Source organism: Apteryx rowi, unplaced genomic scaffold, assembly GCF_003343035.1.
Source record: "Apteryx rowi isolate R43461 unplaced genomic scaffold, aptRow1 scaffold_61, whole genome shotgun sequence".
Lineage (NCBI taxonomy): Eukaryota > Metazoa > Chordata > Aves > Apterygiformes > Apterygidae > Apteryx > Apteryx rowi.
The window spans coordinates 3,349,881-3,358,477 of record NW_020450883.1 but is presented as its reverse complement, the minus strand read 5'-3'; positions in this window follow the sequence as shown (position 1 = coordinate 3,358,477).

Genomic DNA, 8,597 nt, shown 5'->3' with positions numbered 1-8,597 from the left:
AAAAAAGACATTGGGCAACACAGATTGGTGTTTTGTTGGCTTTGTGTAGTGGGAGAAGGGAGACTACTGCACTGGCCATTTGGCAGCTTTCTCCAAGAATCAGATGAATCAGAAGTGAAGGCACACCGAGAAGGCCCAGTTCTGCAGTGTGATCATGGCAATTGGTACTAATGCACCACACTGGCTTCAGAGGTATTATTCGTTGCACAGAGGGAACCCAGAAACATACATAATGTATTATTATCTTTTCCTTGCTGCTCTGCCCACATACATACATGATTTCATTACCCATAAGCCATTGGGAAAGATTGGAGATACCAGCTGTATAGTCCAGCTTTTGCCTTAAAAATACATTGAACCATGAACTTCACCTACGGGGTCAAGATTAATATAAATGCCTTAAAGGTTATCTATCTGAGCATTACAGTGGTAACTATACTGATTTATATAAGCCTCTAAGCAACACTTAAGTCCATTTGTAGAATTTGGGGCAACACCCAGGAGTATACAGCTGTCCCAGCAACCTCCAAATGCAGAGGTTTAACCTTTTACACAATTGCAAGCTACATAACATTTTTCTGCAGAAGCATCGGTCACTGTACTATGGCTTTAAATCTACTGACAATACTTTTTGTGGTCTCCTTAGCAAAACAAACCTAATGAAGAAACAGTCCAAAGATTCCCCAGGGTTCATGAACCACAGATTGAAAAACTACTGCAATAAGCTGTGTTCCCACTGTATCAACAGAAGAGTCCTTTGGCGGGCATGCAATTCATTATTTGTACCAGTTTTACAAATAAAATAAACATCACAACGCTAGTCAATGCAGCAGTCTAAATTAAAGCTTTTATTTTTTTCCTGGAACAATGCAAAACAAATCAAAGCAAAACAAAACAAAACTCACTCTGGGATTGTGCCAAAAATCTCATATGGATACATCAGGCCCAAGCATTGGGCATTACATCACTTTACATCTAGAGCAGAAAGCAAACTAAATTTCTAGGAGCAGTTGGGTCTGACACATAAGGAAACAGTGGAATAACAACATCCTATGAATCATGCTCATCCTTTGCTGTTTTGACATGTTACAGGAGGAAATGTGAGAACTGCCTAGGGGAATTTCTAGCTTCTTCAGTCCTCTTCCCTTCTAATATCAGAGAGGCATCATAACACAAAGCTTTAGTATAGGGATTGCTTTTGCTGTGAAATTGAACGTTACCATTTTATTGCAATGCCATTTCGAGACACCATCACTTTGGAACCATTTTCATTTTTACTTCTTGCTGAGTTGGACACACGCACAAGCACCAATAGTTTTATATTGTTAAAAATCCCAGCCTGTGGGGTGTGTTGAGAGAATGGCATACAGGGTCCACAGCAGAGCCAGCAGGTGAAACAAATCTAACACACAAGCTGGAGAAAATCTGTAACAGCAGTTTTCATTTTGGGCCATACTAAGAGAGAAATGTTACCTGAAGATCTCCCTTTTTCCTAAAGATGCAAAAACCCAGCAGAAAAACCTGGGTGCATCAGCATAGCCCAAACAGTCTCAAAATACTGAATTAGCATTCAGAAGACCTTAGTTAAGTGTTCAGGCCTTGTGAGACCTTCAGAAAAAGCACTTCAGATCTGTGTGCACTTTATCTACATCTGTAAAGTGAATTAAACAGGGCCTCACAATTATAAACTTTTCAAATAAAATAGTGAAAGTTAAGGACATAAATAAAACCTCCATAGGAAAGAAGTGTTTCAAGCAAGCTTTATTCTAGTTATCACAGTTCTTGTTTATAATAAAGAATAATAAAGAATCTGTCAGAGATTATCATGACTTCCAAAACATAATGGAACTTTTCTGCTTCTGTCCAAAAATGGAAGGCAGCAATTCCTTGCATGTTACTGAAAACTGAGCCATCTTTGGGAATCCCAGAACCCCAAGGTCTTTCCTCACATATCCTCATGTATCCTCACCAAAAGCATTAAGTATTTCTCATCCAGGTATACAGCAAGAGATTTTCTTCTTCTTTTTTTTTCTTTTTTTTTAAATATATGTGTATGACATGAGTGCAACTTTTAAAACATGAAGCTGAATTTCCAGTGTTTACCACTTCTAGTAAGTTATACTGAAGTGATAAATTCCATCAATTTCTCAGAAATTTTCTTAGCAACATGCAAAGCRGAGAAATAGCCGAGGTGGCTGGCAGTAGACTAAGATAATCTCAGAAACCATACACTTTTTCATGTAATGCTTATTCTAAAACTCAAAACAGACAAAGCAAAAAAGGTATTGGGAGATCTTGCCCTGAGCACTTAGCACTTATGCTACTTATGTTACCCTTCTACCTCTCTTAGTCCTTTTCTTGATTCCCCTCTTGACAGAGATGCATCAGCAACCCTGCACATCCATAAGCAGTCTTGGCCACATTTGAGTCTTGGCCACATGCAGTTCTGTGCTTTAACATATTGCAAAGAATAGCTGCTTAGCTTTAACTTCAGTTTCTACTTTATCTACTTTATCATGGTCCACGAAACAGTACAATCACATCTGTTTCTAGTATATGAGAAATATTTCTATATAATGAGACTTGGCAAGGTAGGTCATAGGATAAACATATTCTTGCAAATGAATCCTTCAAGCTGTGTACTGGTGTTTCTGTTACTCACCATTTCCAAGACTAAAACACTTGACAAAATATTAGACCCTAACAGCATATGACAAAAATATTCAAACCACCCATACTGTATAACTGGAACTCAGTGACTTTACATCTTATTTCAAGTCTGTAGAGAAAACATACATTTTCTTCTATGACAACTGCAGTTAAAGGGCAGTAACTAGACAGCATGAGTTTTCAGTTAAGATTTAACCTAGCTACTTCTTATTTTGCTACTGAAAATCGTATCTTCCTTCACACAGCATGCACCACTCCAGTAGTGATYCCAGAAATCAAGCACTCAGAAGTCTGAAAAGCATGGTGAGAATTCATATAATTCTGCTCTTACTGTATATTCTCAATATCATCATTAATTATGTGATTATTTTCACCTACATCTAACCTGTTCCCATTCAATTACTTCTTGCCTCAGCCTCATTTCTGTCATAAATATCTTTAAGTTCCTGCCCACTTCTCAGCTTTCCCATTCCAGTCTTACTCTTCCTGTCCTGTTAGTCCTAAACTCACTGCTGAATATCTAATCCTCCTGCATACCAGGTCCAAGGCCAAGTCCAATAATACCCCATTTTTCCTTCTTCTTCCTCTTGCAGTTGCAACCCAGCCAGCTGTTGTCTTCCCCATTATACCTCCCAACTATTAAGCACCATTATAGAAGATCAGGGACCCCTTCTTCATTTTCCGTCTTGTCTTTTCTTTTTTCTCCAGCTCCTTGTCAGATCAGTTTCCAGAACTTTTTTTCTTTAGAATCTCCTTCACTTTTCTTCTGATAACATTTTTTCCCTTTCGTTTCCACCCACCTGCTTCCCATCCACTCAGTCTCTCCCAGTTCTTAATCCACACCAGACTTCCAGGTTTTTGCTCCTTCTGCAGCATACAGTGCATTTTTGTTTCCACACTTCCTGAAGGTCTGCATGATGAGCTAAGTGAAAATGAAGGAGAGAGTAATTTTCTGCTTTCAAAACTGACAACTGACATTTGGGCCAACTGAAAGCAAGAGTCAGGGCTATCCCACCAGTCAGACACTGACCCATTCGCCACATAATGGTGAATGCACCTTCAATTGCACATAACTGCAAGGAGATAGGAAAAGCCCATCTACTCAGTCATGGGGCATGCTTACATGAGGGAGCATAGGTCACTGAGGATTTTAGGTGTTTAGGGTTGGAGAAAACCTGCTGAGAATGCATGAGCTACCCTTTCCAACAGCAGTCAGGTTTACAAGATTTGTGGAGATATTGTGCGCAAGTTAACTGGAAAGCACAGAGTTRCTAAAAGATGAGAAATGAGGGGAAAAATTAATGCACCTTTCCCAGACTTAAAAAAAAATGGACTCTTTTTTTCTTCTCCTTCCCCCAATTTCTTCTGCCTGGTGAAAAGTGTTGGATTGTTTCTTATATCTTTAGACTGAGTTCCGCACTTCTCTTCTCCCTCTTCCCCACCAGACAAGGAGAAAAAAAGTGCCTTCCTTTATCTCATTTCAGTAGTGGCCATGAAAATCTTCCCTTTTACTGGAAAACAAACTACACAAACTTGCCTGAGGCTGCTGCAGGTGGCATGTGCTGAGCAGGCCAAAAGAGCATTTCAGTGCCATGATCCACTCTCCCTAGCCAGCGTAGAAGACCCATCATACTACCTCCTTGCAGCGTGACTCCGCTTTTAGTGATCCCAATATTATTCCAGGTCTCTGCCTTGCTCCTGGAAATTGCCAGACCATCTAGTGAGCTCCTCATTTTAGTGCTGTGAAACAGTTTGGAGTTTGTAATAGATTTACAGAAACAAAAATCCWACTGTGGCTTTAGAATTCATGGTTTGGCCCTGGAAAGTATTAAGAAAAAGACTTAAATTATGCCTCTGAGATATAGATGATTACTGACACGTTTCCAGTTGATTCGGTCAGTCTTATTAAGTATCAGCCATTTTAACCAAATTTAAGTGTTTGCAGATTGATGTGTATGTTGCAGATAATGTGCAGATATTTGTCCAAGATGGATGGGGGTGAAAAGGAAGGGCTGTATTTTAAGAAAGGGACATCACTGTTATTAGGCACAGGACTGGATCACAGACAATGTGAAGCTACTCAGGRCTTCCCAAATTGCTAAAAGGGTCTCATATGTTCACTGAATTGCTCCTAGAAGGACAGCCATTATTATACCTGTGTGAGATGCCAAAAGACTGGAGTCAGGTTCAAGTAGAGGCCAGTCAGAAACAACTTAACAGGTAAGCTATAAATGCCACACCCTACTTTCCACCTGAAATGGGAGCATCTGTTCATATTATATTGAAATGAAGCATCTTTGCTTGGAAAATGGTAGCAGAATGGTTAAATCCTGCCCAGAGCAAGAGATGAAAAGAGAAAGCATGGGAAACAAGATCATTAATGCAAAGAATGACCACAATAATAACACATACAGTTGTGCTGGTCCAACCAATAAAGACAGTAATGTATGATTCTCTTTATTAGACTGACTCATAAGGACATAAAGAACACATGACTTGCAAAGCTATTCAATTTTTGGTTCAGCTTGGCTGGACAGAGTAGACTATGTGGCTTTGAAAGCCAGTTGTGATGTTTTACTCTGGCACCATAAAGATATCCAGCATTCTTGAAACTTTTGTATGACATGAAGCTGAGTAATGTGAAAGTGCATATTTTCAGTTCCAGCTAAAGCTCAGGGAACAAACTGCTCATTCCTATTTTTGTTGTCCCAGCAGAATAGGTGTATGGTATTCACAGGTTTGTCACATTAAGAAGCAGAAGGTGGGATTGTTCTTGCTCCATAATATCACCAGCATTGTGCTCATTTCTAGATTTCAAACTAAGAAGATTCAAGCTGGCTACTTTTCTGACAATTGAAGCTGGCCAAATATTCAAGGGAAAAATGTCTCCCCATGCCTCCATTCAAAAAAAAAAAAAAAAAATTCACAACTATACCGGACAAAACTTTATCACCAGAGCTTACATGGTCTCAGCCATTAAGGCATATTATTCCCAGCCTATATCAGTTCAACAGAGAGGCTCAGTTTCTAAAGAAAACAATTTCTCTTTGGTTGTTTTTATATGCAGGTACTGTTGAGGTCCACACAGCAAGATTCCTCTTTGCACAGAAAATCTTAGTGCAGAGAAACCAAGAGGATGCAATTTGCCACCCAAATGCTTATTATGACTGTCTAAAATACTTACAGCATTGTTTTCCATCATGCAAACATCYAGGCAACAATCTGTTGAGATTAAACCCCAAACAGACCAGTTCACCGTTGAGTTAGCGTCTCCTCATTCCCTTGCCTCTCCCCTTTACCCCAGGAAACTGCTGATCACTTGCAGTACTACTTTCTTCTCCTGGCTCAGACCTCCCTCCCTAATGCCTAACTGTGGTTCCGTAGGTCTCCATATTTTTGGCTGTTTTTCTGCCTTCAGAACCTCTTATTGCTCTTTCAGGGCCTCTTCTCCTAGATAATACCTGAAGAGCTTAAGAGTTTGCTCCATTTCATGTTTTATTTCATTTACAATGAGTATTAGTGTATTTTTGGCCATCAGCAAGAAACAGTTTTGCAGGTCAAATCTGCAAGAAAAATGTTCTTGTGTCCATCCACTGTTGGGGTGGGGTGGGAGTGGGGGGCAGGGCAGGGGAAGACTCACAAGGGGCAAAATGCTTTTCACGGTACCAGAATTTGTACAGCTTTTAAAGGTGTGTTTACTTTCTTGTCTGTCTCCATAAATTTAAATGCAAGTACAAAAGATTCCCCCCACCCCTTACATTAGAAATACAAGTGAGTGAAGCTTTTTCATTTTTGAGACACGGGATGGATTCTTCTTTGATTAAATCCTCTGGATTCTGATATTATTTAAATTCACTTCAGCGAATATTAGTATTGGCCAGTAAGCTAAAATAGTCTTTTGGTTTTGCAGGATTTCATAATTTGTATTAACCTGTGTGGCTGGCTGCTATACAATTCTACATTCTCTCGGACTTTCAAGATGGTAGTAAAAGCCTTCTGTCTTCTGAACTAGGAAAGCAGTAATCTAACTGAGAGCACATTACTAGCTCTTCTGCCAGCTCTGAGTTTTGCAAAGAAGTAAGTCCTTCAGGGTGCCCCAGCCAGATTACAGCAATCCAAACCTCCCAGCATGATTCCCAGACAAGGCACAAATCTTCTGGCCTGTCCTTGCAAAGATACTATGGTCATTATTCAAAGTATAATGTTTTTCATCCTCCCCAGGCGGACAGTGGTAGGTCAGGAAGTGCATGCAAAGGAGGTCATGGGTGCTGTCCTACTTTTTATCTTGCTGTTGAAAGATCCACTTTTAACATTTTATTAAAGAGGATCCTCGTGCAACCTCTCCCCTTCTTTCTTTGCTCACCACTTGATGTCAGCTAATCTTTGTTTACTAGATAAAGTGGGCAAAAATGAGATGTTTGTTCACTACAGTAGCAGCTATGCAGACAGGCTTAAGACCTGTCACAAACACAATAAGGTCTACATTTAGCCTTGCAGTGATAGAAGACATAGCATTACAAGATAAATGTCAGTAAAAGTGATGCTGAAGGCTGATCCTATTTATTATAGGAGGTGAACAGTGTTATCAAAGCTGCCAGGTGTAGAAGACTCATTTATTACAGACAGCTTCAATATGTTTGAAAGGAATAAAATAAAGCAAACCCATTCAGTTATTGCCAGGAATGCCTCCACACCATCCCCCAAGACAATTATTTTAAGTGCTGGAAGGAGAGGAAATACCTCATTATTTTAAGTGGCTTGAATTGCCTTCCATCCCTCCCAGTTCTATTGGGAAAATATTAAACATGGAACAAACATAGTGGAATCGATACTTTTCCTGTTGTCAGCTTTTAAGAGTACCTTTGCTAACATTTATGAACAGGGATCAAGGGGAACCACATCACTAGGCTGACTTATTTCCTGCCTCCCTAGGTAAAGAACACCAAAACTCTGGCACATTCCTAACTTGGTTACACACAATTTTCAGCTGAATATTTTCACTTTATACCCTTGTTAAGAGTATACAAACTAACAGCACACACCAGTGCCCACTGAAGTCAACCAAAATACTCTTCTTTGTCAGTGGAACTCTTTGGTTTGGTGCGACATGCAGATTTATTGCAACTGTATTAAATATGCATTGCACATCCAGCTTCATTTCAAGCCTTAGCTCAGTGGCTGTGTGCCAGCATCCAACCACAAAGTTCAGCCAGCCTCAACTGTAGATCTGTCCCAATGGCCCCATCACCCTAGTGTTGCCTGTTGGTCTGAAACTCAGGCTTTGATTGATTCCTAGACCCAAGAGTCAGTCCTAATCCTGCCTTAGCTATTTGTTTTGTACCCAGGACTGACAGCCTTATTTGCCCTGAACCCAAACCCACCCAAGATGTAGATTTATCCTGTGGAGTTCTACAGCTGCCAACCCAAATTCTGCTAATCTAAATTCTGGTTGTCAAGTCGGCAGATCAGTCCTTACTGGTTTGAACCCTAATCTCATAATAAACCAGTGACTCCTGGCAGTCCCTATGGCCTCTCTCCTTTTAATACTTTCTTTAATATCGGTTTGATCTAATATTCTCCTCTTATACAGCCAAGCCTAACCCAGACTAGCAAGCCTTTGCCAGACATTATCCATAACCAAGTGTACACTTTCCTATGTAAATTTCTTTACCTCAGCTAGTGACACTTGCATGACCTAGACCTAGAATTGTCTAATTAACACAAGCCATGTAGCAACAAACTGGGCAGCTCCTACAAAATCTAAATGTAACTCCAGCTGATCCCCTCCTGCTGGCTTGAATTCTAGTCCAAGGCCTGGCCCAGATATATAAGAAGCCCAATAGCTCCTGACAGCAGCAGTCCCCTAGCACGGACTGTAGCATAAGTCATGTCTGATGTTTCCTGGCCATAATTAAACTTGCTTGCCT